The 18,873-nt window shown below is 42.5% G+C and overlaps 1 protein-coding gene across 2 annotated transcripts in view; it reads left to right on the top strand.

Annotated features, from left to right (window-relative positions):
• The window catches only part of POU6F2 (POU class 6 homeobox 2), a 317,937-nt gene that overhangs the window by 99,099 nt on the left and 199,965 nt on the right, over positions 1-18,873 (top strand). The gene's annotated exons all lie outside the window — the stretch shown is intronic.

The raw sequence follows: 18,873 nt of genomic DNA, 5'->3' as shown, positions 1-18,873 counted from the left end.
TATGAAAAAGAAAAACTATCAGAAGACGGTTAAATAAAAATGTATGCATTAGGGTTTAAGAGATCAAGGCAGTTTTATTATTCACTAAAATGTCTCAGGAGAGAGATGCAGATGGGATTATTTAAAATTAAATATTGTCATTAAGGTGCTAAGAAGAACCAAGCTTTCTGTAGCACAGGCCTCCTCTTACAAGTATGCTGACTGTAGGAGCAGATTTGGGTAGGTTGTTATGAAATTACAAACCTGGTACCTGGAGGCAACGTAATTTTTCTTGAAAGGTGGAATATTTCTTTAAGAAGCATAAACTCTAATCATGTGGAAAATTATATTTCTATTGTGTCATTTGCTTTAAATAATAGGGGTTTATCAAAAGTAGCTTAAGTTAAAATTTGCTTTATCTTATGTGTAGTGATTTACCCTGTTACTAGTTACAACCTAAGGATTTCTGGGCTATTTTGTGTCATTTGAAATGTCTGTAGTTTCAGAGAATTCCAGGAGGAAGAATATTGCTTAAAAATATGGTATTTACATGATTTTCAGTGGGTTTGCTATTTTATGCAGATAAACTCAGTTTAAGAAGTATTTTATAAAAAAATTCTTCATTGTGCAGGAGAAAGTGTAGCCAAACCCTGAATTTCTTCTCTAAGCCTCAGGCAGAGCGCTATATGTATTGACATACGAGTCCTATATAAATCCCAAATTAGGAATTTGGTGCAGGGGATTTCCATGGAAGTGTGAAACACTGAAGAACACCGTAGTTAAGTCATTGCTCATCAAAACTGTCATGCACGCGGTGAGTTTGTCTTAGCAAGTGGTGCTAGCAACTGAGGTAGGCGCTTCAGGATGTGTCTTGTTCGCAGTAAATATGAAAGGAATGAGTCTTTTGAGTTTTGCTTTCCTCCACCGTGCAGCTTCCGAGGTCTGCCTGATCATTTTCCTGCGGCCAAGTTGTCATCTGTCTTATTGTCTGCTTAACTGTTTCTGTGGATGCCTTCTTTCAAACCTGAATAGGATCGCATGGAATGGCATGGCGATTCGGAAAATAAGTAAGGAATAACAGGAATATGACTATCACGCTGTATTCCCCCGGCATGTAAACAGTCTGGCTTTTTTTTCAAGCAGGGCTTCTGTGCACACCGGACTGAAAGTCAGCGCTGGGCATTTGTCACCCTGTGTGGTAATGCAGGGGAAAGCAGTTCCTTTCAGAGCTCAACTGTAGCACTAAGTGAAATCAATGGCCAAACAATCTAACACAATTGGTCACATATTGATAGAATTAAACACTGCTGTTAACGTGACTTGTCATTGATCTGACGAAAACAGAGTCCAGGGTAAAAGTCGCCCGAAGCCTTTAGACTCTGTGTTTATGTAGCAAAGGTTGGGAAATTATTCGCTCCATCTGCTTCTAACATAATTTTTTTTATTTTTGCTGACAATACTCCTTACTCTAGAAAACACTTGCAGAACTTTAACCTCTTCGTTGTCAGAAACCTGTGAGCACACAGCAGCCCACCCCACCGTGCAAATTCTCTTAGTTCAGGGCATTGGGTCTCTGCCCCTGTGCGTGCAGGAGGTAAAGCTTAAAAAAGTTACTCCAAGTACTGGGAAGCTTCCTTGGGCCAGGAGGAGAGGGAGGCTGGTCAGTACAGGGACACGGCCTTCCAGATCCACTGCAGCCTGCTTTGCCAGCAGGCAAACCCGAATGGTGTAATACAGGATACTACTGACTTTGAAACAGGGAATATCTCAGGAGAGCTGAATTAGGCCTATACCTCTGGTGCACAACGTGTCTGATTTGTGCAGGGTATATCTTGTTGTCATGGAGCAGCTATGGTTCAGATGGTAAAAATGCTGATGAAGACAGCAATTAAGAGGTTCTCTGCTAATATCACTTGAAAATAGTCTGTATTTCAGGAATCGTTTTTATTGAGCTCTAGCTTTGCATCTGTAGTTTAGCTGTTGGCCTTTTGTCGGTGTGTCAGAATCCGAAAGACTTTACATTATGAAATCTTCAGCTAGCTGGAATAATTGCCACACATGCTGGAAACAAACGCCTAATGAGCGCCTGAAATATCTGAGCAAATTGCTCTGGAATATTTGCAGAAGAGACTTGGTCTCAATGCTGCCCATTTCTGATCTGACCTACGAGTCATGCTTTGCTTTTAGGCTGAGTCCAAACCTGGTAATGTTTTCTAAAGCACCGTAAAAGGACGGAGCCTGGGTTTGTAAAAAGCAAATCGTGGTGGTAACTCATAGTCACAACATGTCAGCCCTGTGTTTCTGCACCATTCACAGTGTCAGGAAAAGCATTCTCACCTGCTCTCCGCTCCCAGTCACTGCTCTCTCCGCTCCCAGTCACTGCTCTCTCCGCTCCCAGTCACTGCTCTCTCCGCTCCCAGTCACTGCTCTCTCCGCTCCCAGTCACTGCTCTCTCCGCTCCCAGTCACTGCTCTCTCCGCTCCCAGTCACTGCTCTCTCCGCTCCCAGTCACTGCTCTCTCCGCTCCCAGTCACTGCTCTCTCCGCTCCCAGTCACTGCTCTCTCCGCTCCCAGTCACTGCTCTCTCCGCTCCCAGTCACTGCTCTCTCCGCTCCCAGTCACTGCTCTCTCCGCTCCCAGTCACTGCTCTCTCCGCTCCCAGTCACTGCTCTCTCCGCTCCCCCACTCCTACAGCTCTTTGCCTCTTAGACGTCTGTTTTCTTTGCTGTAATCTGTGCGTTGTGTTAGAGGTTGTGGATATTTGACACTTGGATATTGGGTGTGCTGCTCCGTGTATCCACTGGCTGCCAAGCATGGGCATCACTGGCGATGGCACTGGCAGGCTGTGCTCCTGCACGTGCCGATGTGGCGCATGGTGCTCCGGTGTGGCCCGGGGTGATGAGCAGCAAAAGGCTGCCGCGCACCTCGGTCTTGGGGCAGAGCAAAGAGGAGCTGTGTTTGTAGGATTTTTTTTTTGTTGACTTTTCTCCGATGTTACAGTTGTATAATAAAAGCTTTCCACCCAAGTTCGGTGTAGATATTGCTGGTGGATTGTTGTTGCCTGTGGCAGCTGCAATGGCAAGATTTGCTGTGCTGTATGCAGCCTAGGGACTGTGAGGCAAGTTATCACACCTCCACGGCTCCTTCCTTTAATTCATAAGCCTTGCGAAGGCTGAGGGAGGGAGGGAGAAGAAACTGTAATGTACACAGTAACCTAGTCGCAGTGGGGAGAGAGTCAGACAAGACTTACGCTGCTTACTTGCACTTCTGGCAGCATTACAGAAGCAGACAGGTTTCTTCTGAGTAGAATATGAGTTTTTCCAAGATTATTAGTAGACAGACATTCCCCTAGTAGGAAATGAGCAAGGATACCTGTGCACAGTAATTGCGTTCTCGTAGTCTGAAGCTCTGTGGGACATAGTGATGGTGCTAATCTACCTTCTCCACATCCTTGTCATGAAACACCAGTTCATTGATGGTGTACCCATCTGAACTGGAAATATGAAATGCTTAGAAAATATTACCCTATGCTGAAGTCAAAGGCTAGTTGCCCATCATGACAATTCCTGGTAGACTCATGTGTCTGAAGTCTCAGTGTGAACACTAAAAGCTCATTCCAGGGGTTGAAGAACCCTACTGACAGATGGGATATCAGGAGGGAGACATAATTGCACAACAGAGGTGGTAATCTGTACGGCTTGGGAAAAGAATAGGACACAACTCCTGCATCTTCAAAGAAATATCTGTGGCCAGGCCTTTGAACTCCATCAGGAGAGATCACCCCACCAAGAAGGCAGCAACATGATGTGGCCTTCCTTCACACAAATGCTGTCTTCACCCCTCTTCTCTCAGTTGTGCTCCTTCTCTTTTCCTAAAGTGATCTAAAAGTCTCACAACTTGGTGATGAAGGAGGTAAACAGCATGTGAATACCAAACATCATACCGCAGTATGATGGTGTGCCAGGTTGGTATGGAGGGGTTCTGGTGGTGAGAAAGGGATTCACCCCCTGTACCTTCATAGGCTTCCGGACCGGGTCAGACCTGGCTTCCGCCAAGTCGGAACCCCCATCCCCTCAGGCCAGGGTAGAGCCATCAGTGCCTCTGCGAATGGCCCTATTTAAGTTGGGACAAAGGAACCGGAAAAGGTGCTTTGCCCAGGAGTGAGGAGAGAAGGGAGGAGGGCACTGCCCTGGCTCCCGGCCTGGGGCTGCTCGTGCCAGGCCGGCATCTCCTGACTGGAGATGGCTGCGGTGGTGCTGCTGGGAGAGCTCGGGAGCGCCCCACTCCTGGGGTGCCTGCCGGGCTGAGTTGGCCCAGAGAGGACTGAGATCTGAGAGAAACGGCCACACTGACACCAAGTCAGTGAAGATGAAATGGGAGGAGATGTGCTGGAGCTGAGTTTCCCCTGCAACAGGTGGCGAGACAGCAAGTGGCTCCCCTGCAGCCAGGACAGACTCGGTGGAGCCGAGACCCACTCGCAGCCTGTGGAGAAGCCCATGTCGGAGAAGAGATGCCTGAGCCTGAGGACGGTCGTGGAACATGGGACACACGACAAGGTAGAGACGCGTCTAAAGCCTGTGTGATGACGCACACCGGAGTGAGTGACGGCTCCCTAAGAATCCCTGACTGTGGTAAAAGCCCGCACTGGAGCGATCCAATGGGTGAGGATTGCATCCTGTGTACAGGATTCATGTTGGAGGTCTGTGGACTGCCTTGTGAGTAGGGGATCCACTGGAGCAAGGGAAAAGGGTGTAAGGAGTTCTTCTTGAAGAAAGAGCAGCAGTAGCAACATGGGATGAACTGACCTGCACTCCCCCGTTCCTTGTCCCCCTGCGCCACTGGGGGAGGAGGTAAAGCCGGGAAGGGAGGGAGGTGGTGTTTTGAAGATCTGGCTTTGTTTTCTCTCTGTCCTCTCAAGTAACTGTTGATGAATTGAATCATTTTGTCCCCAAGCTGAGTCTGTTTTGCCCGGGACCATGGTCAGTGGGTGCTCCCTCTGTTCTTGTCTCGACCCTCAGTCCTTTTATTACATTTTTCTCCTCTCCACCTCACTGAGGGGAGGAGCAAGCGAGTGGCCTCGTGGTAGCTCAGCTGCTGGCTGGGCTGAACCACGACAGGTGACGACAGAGAAAGTATGCACATAAAGGCTTTATTTCTCTCTTCTTTCTACACAGTGGATGGAGGAACTTCCATAAAAGTTCCTCAGCAATTTTGCTTGAGTGGTTAGGATACTTAGAGCACCTGCAAAATCTGTTGATGCAAGAATAAATGATGTGAAATGAACCTCAGATGTTTCAGACTGGATCCACATCTGAGTAGTGCCTGCAGTTTTAAAGAGTCTATTTTCACTTGCCATAGGGAATTTAAGGCGCTTTTATAAGACATAAGGTTGCATTTTTTCAGTAAGAGGCCTTACCTGTAATGGCACTTTCTCACCCAAAGAAATTAAAAGACAATTCAATTTAAAGTGACTAGACTACACAGATGTATCTCAGTATCATTTTCGTGCTGTGTTATTAGAGAAAACTCTGAAACATTCATCTTATTTCATCACTCATTGCCAATATAATGGATTAAAAAATAAAAACCTCTTCATGTTTACTTGGTGCACCTTTACCTTTTAGAAGATAAAGGTTAAGGACTTCAGTTACCTTTTAGCTTCTAAGTTCTCAAGCACCAGAGTTTTTGACAAAATCCCCAAACCTAGTCCTTAGAACTGCAAGCCTACGTTTGCAGTGTTTCCCTTTGACTTTTTAATCAACAGCAAATAGCAGTTCTGTCTAAGAGCTGCTCAAAATTTATGTCCAACTAACTTTTTCTAGACTTTGTAGGATGCAGGAGCAATGGCAAACTCTGCCCTGAATTTGTTCCCATTCGCTAGAATAATGGTACTTCATTTTAAGTGAAGAGCTAGTTAAATAACTGCCTGTAACCTTTACATTAACGTTATTTCATCACTTTCATTTTTGTGTAACACTTTAACAGAGAATTAAAACCAAATAGCTTCAATAGACTTGCAGTGATGTATTGTGGTCACTGGAGAGGTTTTAAACAGTGCAGTCAGCTGAGGGAGGTTTCTATGCTGTCTTTATCTCTCTGCGTCCGTGAAGTGTTTGGTTCTTATTACAGCTTACTTATGCAGCCTAAGATTGAGTTTTTTTCCCCTTAACTTAGACAATTGGCTGATCAAGGACAGCTCTTTAAGCAGGGTTGAGAGATCTGTAATAAATTATCAAAGACCTGTGAAGCCAGCTTCATAATAAATTATCTCAAGTCCCATGCACTCCCCAGCACTGCAATTGGAATTCATGGGAGCCTGGCCTGACACATCTCAGGAGAAAGTCTTAATCCTTCAAGTGAAAGCCTGAGAAACTTGGCATGACAGAGTGTATAAGATAAAGCCATGACGATCTGACAAGACTATTTTAGGAATTTTGTGCTTAATGACCTCAGCTGTATTTCTCACTCATATTGTTCCTCCTCCAATGGATCTTTAAGTCTATTGACATGGTGAAATATGGAAGGGCCAATAGGACAGGTGAACTTTTAATTATCTGTGTGCCACACTTCTCTTGCAGTGAATACCGTGGGTTCTTGGTTCCATAAATATTTCCGTGTGTCCATAACCTTACTGATGTGAGTTATTCCGTGGACGGAAGCAGAACCTCCCCACCCGAGTTCATGGCAGCGCAGGTGCTCAGCGGGCAGGGAAGAGAGGGTTTGCTGCCACTTGAATCACGTGAGGTGGGAGCAATACTTAATGGGGGCTGCTGCCCCCTTACCACCCCGCGATGTCTCTATCCGCTGTATCACTTCCAGGGTAAAAGAAAGCACATGCAATCGTGCCTGCAGAATCAGAGCTGGTAACTACTCAGTGTTCTTGATACTGCAGTTGTTTTTTTGATTCTCATTTGTATTTTGATGGAGCTGAACTCAACAAAGCTCAGAGGGATCCGTAAAATCTTCTGGGGAAGAAAAAAATCTGAAAATACCTTTTCTCTACATAAAAATGTAATGACGTTCAAGTGTTTTCAGTGGAGACTTTCTAGTGTAGGAAATGTGTTGCTTCAGGAAGCCAAGTCTCTCCCTTTTAGGGTAACAGTCTTAATTTTTCCATAAGAGTGTTGAGAAAGGCTTCCACCTTAAACCTACCATTAGAGCAAGATACTCTATTCCTATACCCTGAGCTAGTTTAACTTTTGCTAGAAGTTTCATGTTTTTGGAGAGTCACAAAGGAGAACGCGTTGCTGCGGCAGAGAGACTGGAATCAAATAATTACCCGTTGAATCAGTCAGCTAATCAGGGCATTAAAGGTTAAAAAGAAATCCATGTGAGACACACTACTGAAATGTTTGTATGTGACATGGCAAGATCTGAATGACAGATGTATGTCATCCCTTGTAACATCATATGGATAAAGCATCCACCTAGATTTTATAGTTCTATATTATTCGTATTGCAGTGTTTTCCAAAAGCCCTAGAAGGATTACCTATTATTTTACAGTGTGTTTATAAGCATTGGAAAGCAGGAAAGTGAATAAAATATGTATCATGGTGACTATAATAAATCCAAGGAAAGAGCCATGGAAGCAAACTTAGAGAAATGTCTGTTGGCAGATGATATGTATCCATAGGACACGTATGACACTTCATATAGGTATGGCAGCAGTTATATCTGCACATGCAACATTAAAGAGAGAATTCATGTCCTGCGTAAAGATATTTTGGTGTATGCCCAGGAGCCAGTCTGCCCAGTGATTAATATTAGTGCTATTCTTCCCTTTTGATTGAAACCCCTCTGGAGGGCAAGGCAACCAGTAGCTCAGCATCAGATTATTAATGTTGCTGCCATACAGAGGAACTGTTGCTAAAGTTGCAAGGTTTAACCAAATGGGTAATCACAGTGTGCTGTTCCTCCAGAAGGATGTTCACAGCTCCACACAATACAGTGTCTCCTGGCTGTGACCCAGCAAGGCACTTACATCCGGTTTTAAGAACAGGGATAATGCACTGGATCAGCCCAAGAGGGCCTCCAGCATCCTCCTTGATCAGTCATCCCTGCAGGGACCCTGTGCCATTGTCTCTGCAGAGCTTGGGAGGCAGTGGAGAAGAAATTTGGTTTCCTTCCACTGAAGGTGTGGGAAGGGTCTCTTCATTGGAATAAACATTTCACAGGAATAGGTAACTGATGAGGAAAGAAATTTCATTGTGTAAAATTAATATTTCTTAAAAATACATATTACCTACTCATACTTATTTATTTATGTATGCTGTGAGATTGGTAGTTTTTGAAGGGACTAGCATGTATTTGGTTAACACTATTAGCAGCACTGAAAGCTCACTTAAATTCTTGCGCTTCTGAGTAAAATTAACAGCAGTTAATTTTCGTAATTAAATACTAATTTTTTGTTAACTTGGATAGGTTTGTATTTTTTTAATAGAAGGAATATGGGAGGGTGATTGTGGTCCTCTTATTTCATCTGCATGTGAGCCATATCTAGCCTTGCGTGAGACCAGGGCTATTGCAAGCAGCTTCTTTCCACTGCAGCTGGTAGCTGGGCCCGAATTTCTGAGTTGTGCACTCTGCAAGTTGTGCACTGGTGCTGTGTTCAAGATGCCGAAGCACATGTAGGGTAGTTCTGTGTGCACTGGTGCTGGGCTCCAGGAGATCTGAAGGCTGCTGAGGCTGACCTAGACACACGAGTCCCAGGTCACTAAAAGACTGAGGGTTGGTGCTCAGCTTTCTTCCTGTTGTGGGAAAGAAATGGAGCTATTCCAGTAAAAGAAGAGGAACGTGCAACTTAAAGAATGCAAGTGTATAGTGTTGTGGGGCCTTAGCTTGGGAAATAAGAGACTTGGTGGTGTGTCCTGAAGCAGATCTTAGTGCTTCAGGCTCCGTCAAGCATGGAAAGCACTGAGGCTGTAGGAAGCCTGTTTCTTATCCCCTCTGGTTCTGGTTTCAGTCCGAAGTTTCGTTCTGGATGTTGGAGGTGAGAGTTCTGCTATACATTGAGTGTCCCCTTCCTCTTCTGAAATGGAGTTTTGGTGAAATTCAGTTAGCCGATTTTAGCTACGTTGACATTTTCCAATAAAAATAAAGTATCTAAAGTTTTCTACCTTGATTTACAGGTCAAATTAATCCCATGTCAGAGACATAGACTTTATAGCAGTCTTTGTCATGAAGCAGGGGAAATTAAATTTGCAAAATTTTGGTGTCTTAAAATAGTTTGGAAATATATTTTTAAGTAGTTTATAGAGCATAGGGAATTAAATGACATAAGAGAATGACACTTTAAAAAAAATAGAAAAATAGTTGCATGGTTTTAGCTTGCTTCTTTTGTTCAAATTCAGGAAGGTTGATTATTGTATTAGCTCTTTGTAATCCCACACTTTATGCAAGAGATTTCATGTCACTAAGTACTGTATAAATATGGGACAAAAAGATGGAGTTACCCCCACAAGTTAACAGCATTTTCGAAAAATAAAGTTAACTTAATGATGCTGGGAATATTTAGTTAGTGGAAATGAAAGGTAAAGAATTTTGGTCGCTATTCCTGCTAGGCACTAATGAATTCCAAGACGTGCCAGAATGTTCCAAATTTTCATAAACCACAATATGGTTCAGTGTCTGGCAGGACTGAACCCTACAATGCTGAGGCAGCCGTGATACTGATGAGGAGGAGTTTTGTTGAAGCCTTTTCTTCACTTTATTTGTTCTTACAGGATGGAAAAGAGCAGAGCATGCACCATGTGTTTTGCATACATAGAAAAGCAAATGGAACAGAAGTCGCAAGACACTGATACACACAAGAAAAATGGCATCAATACTTTAGTCATACATCAGCTTATGAATACTGTATTGATCTGTTTTTCTTCCAGCATCAAGATAAGATTAGTGTTACATGCATGGAGCTTCCTTAGCTATCGGATGCAAGGATTAGTGATTGGAGCATTGGGGCTGGTCGTCAAGAAATCCCGAATCATAAGTTTGACAAAACCATCCTGACTTTTTTTTCTTGCTTTCCTTGCCTGTTTTTGTGACCAGAGAGACACTTCATACTCGCCTGTCTTACAGGTCTGATGTCAAGTATCTGCTGGACAATTTGAGCATTTCTAAAATGTTCTATGTGCAGAAAAGCTGCTGCCTGTTACTCTGGTCCACGAATGTCCCTTTCACACTGTTGCATTTTCATTTTTTTACTATTTGTATTGCTGTGGCAGCCAGAGGCCCAAGCTGAGTGTTGGGTCAGACACTGCATAAGCATGTTGCAAGAGGTGGTGTCTGTGTTTCTGGAACCAGTGTCTGCTCTGCAGATCAGGACTAGGTGCCACTGCTTGCGGGTGACCATCCCCAGAGGCCTTATGCCAAGCGATGTGCCTTTCTCTCCACAGCTTGCCATGTGTCTCTGCATCTCAAGGGTATGAGGAAGTCCTCTGATGATGTATCTTATTGAAGATGGTAATGGAAATAACAATAAAAGGAATCAGTTCCTTAGGAAAATTGAGTTCTCACGAGTATCAAGTCTTGGTCCAAGTTTCCTCCCTCCTCCCCTGTGTTTTTTTGTAAGACAGAGGGAAAGTAGGAGAACCAAGTCACGTAGCTGCACATCATGACAATAGGTAATAGAAAGCAGCTTTAGTGGCCTTTCCTGTCGAAGTGCTGCTGCTCTCCCTGACAATTTGGGCATGCTGACGAAGTAGGATAGAAAGGAGAACTGAGCTGGTACAAAAGAAATAGAGAATGTACTGTACTTAAAGAAATTTAGATTACTGTCTTCCCGAGGAAGACATTTTTATTAACCAGCTTTGCTTTACAACTCTAAAAAGGCATAGTTTTCCTAGTTGTCTTCTGACTATGTTTGTGTCAAGAAACTGCTTCTGAAGTAAAGTATTCTGCCGAGTTTGAGACATGAGTTTTGATATGGTTGCTATTGATGTCTGTTGGAGCTTCTCTAACTGGCCTTACTGGAAATGAGTTCAAGCATGGGAGTAATGGGAAGGACCTGTTTGCTTTTCTATTCTTGCTTCAGATCATATTAGGGTCTTATGAATACTCTAATATAAAGACCTGCTTTCCTCCCTAGTTACCATTTTCAGGTACAAATCCACCACTAAACACCCGGTTCTGTGCTAGCATGCGGCTCAGCTAAGCCCTGTTAACAACTTACCACATTGCAGTCTGAAGAAGTAGCTGTTGGACTATTCGTGTTTTATGAGCTTTTGGAGCCTGGCAGAGTCTTAAGTTTGCCTTCTACCTTCAAATCTACTTTTTTTATTTGGAGAGCGGGGGGAAGTGGGAGAGAAAGAAACATGAAGAAATCAGACAGGTAAACAGGCTTTGCACAGGCATTTTTAACACACCACTGCTTTTATTTAAAGCATGCTGTTGTTTCTGTTTAGCAGCTCTCCTGCCAAGCTCCAAACCCAATCTAGTTCAAGAATCCCTTGGGAGTCCCCTTTACTGAATTTGTGGTGAGTCAAGAAGTATTTCTACCTGCCTCAGTGTGCTCCTGGGACAAGAGGACCTGAAGAGTGAAGCATTTTTGCCTTTCTATATTGGATACTGATCGGATTTGCGTCCATGAGGTGATCAGATACTCCTTTGGGGGTGGCTTACCCCTGTGGCTGCCTCCATAACAAGCTGGCACAGGAGTTATCTTACAGTCTGGGCTGATTGTAGCTAATAGGTCAAAGACCTTCTTTTTCAGGCTCAGGTTTGTGCACTTCCATTCTGCAGCTGAAGACACAATTCGTCATGCCCCTAATCCAGGGCTAGCTGTCTCCTTGCTGGTCCCTTCTCCCAGCTCAGCAAGTCTGTGTTTGCCAGCAGGGTGTATTGCTTACATGTAGAAAGACGTTGCAGATGCTTTCCTGAAAGCTGTGTGTAATACTAAATGTTAATTTTTCAATGACAAAAGTTAGCAGAGAATGCAGTACTCGTTGATAGGAAATTAATTTCTTTACAGGCTTCCCATGCCATAGCAAGATTAACCCATGTGCATTTCACCTCTTTATGCCAGTGATAGAGGTGATCCTCCTGATCCTAAATACTCTCTCTGCAACTCATCCATCCAGAACACACATATTGAAAACGCATTGATTTGTGGTGCAATTCTGAAAATCTTTTCTCTTTCCCATCCCAGATACAGACATGTTTTAGCATTAGATTTTAAGAAATAAAATAGAATTTTATTTTTTATTTTATAGAAATAAAATCTAATGGGTGGAAAATACTGGATATACCAAAATAAAAGGTGAGAGAGTTGCAGCTCAGGCCTTTTCTTGTTTCTCAGATGGTAGAAAAAAAATTCAAGTCATACAATTTATATTCCCCTTCAACTAGTTTCTTGAATCTGCTTTTACCCTGCAAATGTTTCAGGTTCTTGAGGGGAATGATGTACAGAATGTACATAGGTGTTTAAAAACAAACTATCGATGTGGTTTGAGTACTTTAACTCACCTTTACAATGAGGGACGTGTAACGACTGCAAACTGCAGATACAAAATTTTGCTTAAGGATGAGACAGTGGAGGGGACTAACTTTTAGAGGAATATTTCTGTTGGAGTTCTTTATCCTTCAGAATGATGCTGAAGCATAAACTAACACTGATGGAGGAAGGAGGGAAATTGTATTTCGCCTGGTGTAGGAGTCAGCCTCTTTGCATTGCTGCGAATGAGGTAATCTGAGGATTTTTTTACTCAAAAAGGAGAGAGGGAGGGGGAAGATATATATACACATGTATTACGACAAACAGGTTATTTCCAAAACTTATTGAATAAATAGAACTTTTATTGAGTAAAATAAAGCTTGTCAGCAGCATGCAGCCTACTCCCAATGGTTTGTGCCATATTGAGAAAAGCCAGTATGAGCAGCAAAATAAATTGCATCCCTTTTGCATTAAGCTTTCATTAATGTTGTTGTTTTGCTTGTGATATTTTGATTGTCACATTCATTTTGGTTTGCTTCTTTCTTAGATTGTTTTCAGTAGGCTTTCAGCTGGTGTGAATGTACAATGCTTGCCCACTGTTTGATGTTTTAACTGAGGATGGACCCATTAGGGAGGAAGTGTAGTTAAATGCGGTTGGCTGTATTTTCCCTGTTCTCTTTCCGTTTCTGATTCTTTTTTAGCATGCTGATGTTTTAAAGGCGACAGAAAAATCTTTCTGTTATAAACCAGTACTTCATATATCCCCAAATGGTCCTTGTCCAACAATCATCTTTCAAAGCAATGGGAGACTTTCCGCTGGCCTTGCCAAGCCCTTCTGTCGTTGGGAGGCTTATGTGTTTCAAGTGCTTTGCCAGACTGAGTTTTAGGTAATCAAAGTAGCACACGGTGGGCAAGGCGTTGTGTTGTCTTGTGCCCTCTGCAGTCGTTTACACTCTTGTCAAGTCTGTGGAAGAATGTTTCCTCCCATTCCTCCCCAAAAGACAGTGCTATATCTCAGGGCTTGTGCTGGCACCAGAAAGTACCGAGCAATATAGGATTAGACCCTCTATGTTGAAAATTATCTTCAATTTATTTTGTCATTGCAGTTCTTAAGAACTCACTCACCAGCCATCTCCTTTGCCCATGATGCGATGTCCAGCCCTGTGGTAGGAGCAAGTCTGTTGTAAGGCTTTGCTTGAGCACCGAGCTGGCTCCAAATGCTCTGTTTAGTGTCTTTGTGAAACTGTTTGTTATGTTCTTAAAGAGTATGAAATGATGTTGTGAAATGATGTAGCAAAATGCTCTGCTCAACTCAAGTCCCCTGTCCAGAAGCAGAGCTGGCACTTCTGCTGGCTGGCTCTGGTTGTGAAGTGCCATACCGGTTGTGATGACACAGTATTATGCACCATCAGTGTTGAATCTGGGGGAAGGCTACAAGAGAACTGAACAGTCCCAAGAGCTAATGACTCAACATTAATTATCTTTTCAGTGTCTTGCAAAACTTTGATGATGAGGTGAGTGAGACTGATGTTTTAAGAGATCCACATGCCGTTGCTGGCACATGGCAGAGCTATAGAGAAGAAACATCATCTTTCTCCATTTCTTTTACGACGTTAGAAGTTATTTTAGGATTTTTTCTGTTTATACTTTTTGTTTTAATTGTTGGAAATCTTAGAGGAACCAGCTAGTGCTCTTTAATTTAATATTGAGCTCTTGTTTGCTGAAGACTTTTCTAACTATGCTGTCTGAAGCGTCTGAAACAAATGTTATCAAAACCCATCAATCAGAGTTTTCCCCCCAAAAAAAAACTTTTCCCGATCTTTAAGGAGGACAAAAACAGTAATAATAAAAAAATCTCAGCTTTTTATTTGCCGTTGAAAAAAAAGCAGATAAAAGTACAGTGTTTTTCTTGGGTTTGAGTTCTTCGTGTTGACTTGAGAACATGCAGGTGAATGTTTTAGTCTTATCGGTACTTGCTACCCTATTAAATCCTCCAAACTCAAATGTGACCCTCTTTCTTTAGAGAGCAATCCTATTGATAGCTGGGTATACATTTGAGTAAAAATACTTTTGCTTGTATGAACGGAGCTACTCACAAGAGTAAAGCCCCCTTGCTAAGTAGAAGTAAGTTGGATCTGGACTGTGTAGTATTAGCCTAGTTATTTGAAGGGACACAGTGGGAAGCAGAAGCAATTTCTTTCATATTGTGCATCAAAATCCATTCAGATTTCCTAGAAGAGTCTGCTTTATTTCCACTTTATTAAATGTAGTCTTGCTTATCCTCATACCGATTGTGTGTGTGTGTGTGTGTTTTCTGAATGTATCTTCCTTTATTTATTGTAATATGGGAATATTGTATTTCGCAGTCTGTAAATTAGATATTTGATTCAATGCGGTGCCAGAACACAAGAGTGTTAAAAATGTCCAATTCCAGCAGGCGAAGCCAAGGGATGTTTAAAGCTTGGTGCATATAATGTTTATATTACATTAAGTACTGTGTTATTGCACAGGATGCTTATTGTTAATGTCTGTAGGGAGAATCAGTTCCTAAGATTTCAATTTCAATAAACTGATTATGCAGTTCCACCACATACAATTAGGAAGATAGTAATGAAATGGTTATGAAGTCCCTTGGCTTTCTGTAGTTGGTTTTTTTAATTTTGTATATAACATCAGGAGCATTCTGGGGGGAAGTGTTTATGTATTTATTTATTATTGATTTTTTTAAAAATACATTTAACATTACTAGTTATTACAAATCTAGTCTCAGCAACAGGAAGGAGATAAGCTGTTTCTACATTATTAAATGCAGGATGCCTAGGGAATTGAGGCGATTTATCCTTTATATAAATATATTAAATATTAATGAATAGTGATTACGGAAATTAATTTATAGCTGCATTTAATTTTCTAATAACCTTTCATAGCTTTATTCCTTTGTTGCAAACAATGCATATTTAAATACAGCCCCTTGACAAATACCTTGGATGAGTACAGAATGATCTTGTCCACTGATCAGAGTGCTGCATGCACTTCACAGGATTAGAGAAGATGAAGTGAAGACTTTGAATCCAGTCAATGCTCTGTGACTCAAGAAGAGAGGCATCTTGTATCTTCTGAGGGGAAAAACAGGGGCAGCACAGGGAGGATTCAGCAACTTAGCCAAGGTTGCTGTATCTTACTACAGGCTACTCTTGGCCTTTTTGGAAGATAGCATCTATCATCAACTACTCCGAAAAAGCTAAAAGTATCTGGCTTGCTGTTTCTCATCAGTTTGTGTGGAACATTTTGGGTTTCTACAGCTTGATTTTTCTCTAGGTTTCTTGTGAAGAATGCTTGCATTTATTTCATGTGCAGCTTTTTGTCCCCATGAGTCGGTTTTCTACTTTTCCAGCTGCCAATAACATTTATTGTTATTTTGTGGCTTATTTTTGCTTTCATTTCAACTCAGGTCTAGACACAAAACAGCTCCAGAGGATAGGTCAGTTCCAATTCTGGCATGGATTTGTTGCATCCTCTTGGACAGGTCAATCTACTCCTTGTGCCTAAGTTTCCTCCTCAATGAAATAGGTTGGGGGCATCTTATTTCTTCTTTTTTACTGGTCTGAACAAATAGATGCTAAACTTTTCTGTTGTTTCAGGCTGATAGAGCTAAGCCCTCAGACAGTAGGCTGGATGTGAACCATATCTTTCTGTGGCTGATTGCAGATCTTCTAGACTTCCAGAATTTTTAAAAACTTTTTTTTTGTTATTTTGTTGGGTTTTTTTTCTATGTAGATTATAGGTGGGAGAAGCATAGCGGAGAGAGAGAACAGTTCTGCCATGCATGCTTATTTTTTCCTGTTCAAGCTTTGCCTGGCTTCTCTTGGGAATAAGACAAATGGCTAAATCTTAATCTGAGGGTCACTGGAGGTCTATAGGGAATTTGCACAGATCTTGAACAGCCAAAGAGAAATAAGCTTTTGTGTCCTTTTCTTTCCCTAAGCATGGTTACAACTGGGCCGTTACTATCCAACAGGAGGAATTTTGACATTCAGGAAACAGATTTTCAGTGATTAATTAGATTTGGGTGATTAAGTGTCCTTGAAAACTTCACAAACAATAAATTCATCCTCCTGTTAGGGAGGTAGTTGAGGGAGACTAGGGGAAGAAGACATGGAGGGGGGAAAAGGCAGCCATGGACTGTCACCTTCAGAGGACATGGAGTCCAGTTCCCACCAGTTCAGCCATGGAGCAGAAATAGCAAAGTTTCCAAACAGAATGGCACACAACAGTGTTACACAACAGGGGGCAGAGAGGTCTGTACACAGCTTGGTAATGCCGGTCACATGAGTTACTTGGCTGAGTAATTCTCACTGTGTGTAAGAGTAATGGGGAAGTATGTTATCTTCATGTTGGCTGGTTTTAGACTGTGGTGGTTTCTCCATCTCTTTTGAATTGTCTGCTACTGATCTGAAAACCAAGGCACTCTGAAGTATATCATAAACTTATGATGAGAGAGAATTGCGAGATTCCAGGGATTATGAAAGCATGTCTAAAACAATGTTTAAGTCAGAAGTGGGTAGAATGCTCATCTCTCCTGCGGGGCACAGAGGGAGTGGTTGAGCGCTTTCTGGGACCTTGGCAAAGAGCATTGTTTGCATGTGCTGCTTCTCCTGGTCTTTGTTAGAAGATGACTTGATGTTGATATGCTGACTCAAACCTATGGAAGTCAATTCGTGTCTTTTGTATTGAAATCAGTTAAGTTTGTGTCATGCCCTGCAAAAGTAAGTTCACTGCTCATGCAGAGCATCCTTGGCCACCAGGATGCAGCAAATCTCTTAGCACAAGTTCTTGTTGCAGAGCAGGTGTATCTAATTCAGGATCAGAACTGCAATTTGACCAAACAGATGTGTGTTGAATCATCTAGATTCTCTTCTTTTTTGTTGTTTGGTTTTTTGTTTTTTTTTTTTAAATCAGCAGAGGAGAGCTTGAAATGTCTAAAAACTGTTGAGCACTCAGAACCAAAACAAGCTCACTGGGAACCCCCCCTGAGAGCAGTGTATGTGTTGGCCAACATGGAGTTGAGCAACATGCCAACAAGCGAGTGTCAGGGAAGACTGCACACCCTTCGGGAGTCTGTTGGTTTGAGCATTGAGTCAGACACATGTATTGGAATACAAAGAGCTACTCTGGATCTTATCTCCTGGCCTGCTGCCAGGTTCATTTCCAAGCTCAGTGTTTCACTTCACCAGCCTGAGTAATCTATACCTTCGTGTGTCTGGACATACCAACTCTGCTTGCTGTTGGTGAAATGCATGCTGTCTTCTTTGTGAGAAGGCAGACAACCCCTCTGCACTGCTCTGCTGTGCTATTTGAAGGCAAGCAATGTTCCATGAGAACAGGAATTTTTGAATAAAACTGACGTTATCAAGCTTTCCTTTCCTCGTTAGTGAACGTATGACAATCCAAACCAGACAGAGTATTGTGCAAAGGTGTTTCAATTGTATTATGATGTGTCTGTCTAGAAATTTGAAAGCAAGCTCTTCAGTCTGGTTTGCTTCTTGAAGATGTTTCCAGTTCTGTCTGCCGGAGCAGAATCTCACAGGATCGGGTTTTGTGGACCGATCCAATACACTGTCAGTGCAAGTCCCTGTACGTGTTTGAACTGTTTACGTTGGTAGATGCTTGAAGATGAATCCTTTCTGCAGAAGCAATCATTAGCACCTTCAGTAGTACTGTTGTTTAAGCTTCCTCACTCCACCTTGACCCTTCTCTGCCCTCTACACTGAGCCCATGTGGTGAACCAGATCAAGGAGCCCATCCTGCTGAAAAGAATATTTTTCTGTGTTCTCCCCAATCCAGCCAATGTATCATTTCCCCCAGCTGGGTCGCCACACAGGTGCATGGAAAGGGATGCCAGCACATCATGTTGTAGCAGATGCAGAAACACATGGACTAGCTGCAGAAGTATATGCCATTGCACCTTCATGTTCTTTGCAGAGGACATGATATTTAAGTATAAAAATATGCATGAAGCAGGGGTTTTGCTTGGCTGTCACTTAATCCCCATGCCTATACCTGTTGGTATGTAACTAGTTATAGTGAAATTGAACAGAAATGTACGGGCTTGCAATTGAACAGTAAAAGATGTTGATGCATGCCTGCCTCATCTAACATGTCAGGACCGCATCTATAAACTCCCAGCAGAGCTGGAGGACAGTCAGACCTTCACGGAGTTCATGTTTTTGAGGGATCCATTGGAGCTTTCCTGTGTCCAGCTGAACTGCATGAACGTCAGAGTGGCATTTGGCCAACTGGATGTAAATTTGGGAAGAAGTCTACCACCCCTGGACTTGACCTTCTCATGAAACACAAGTATTTTCCAGGAACTTCTCTGAGAGGAACAATAATTGGCAGGACTTTTTGCCTATTCTGTAATGCAGATTAGCATAGTATGGTAATAATTATGTACTGTTTACACGTG

The sequence above is a fragment of the Tauraco erythrolophus genome, chromosome 7 (genome assembly GCF_009769465.1).
Source record: "Tauraco erythrolophus isolate bTauEry1 chromosome 7, bTauEry1.pri, whole genome shotgun sequence".
Classification (NCBI taxonomy): domain Eukaryota; kingdom Metazoa; phylum Chordata; class Aves; order Musophagiformes; family Musophagidae; genus Tauraco; species Tauraco erythrolophus.
This window is presented reverse-complemented; position numbering and strand designations above follow the sequence as displayed.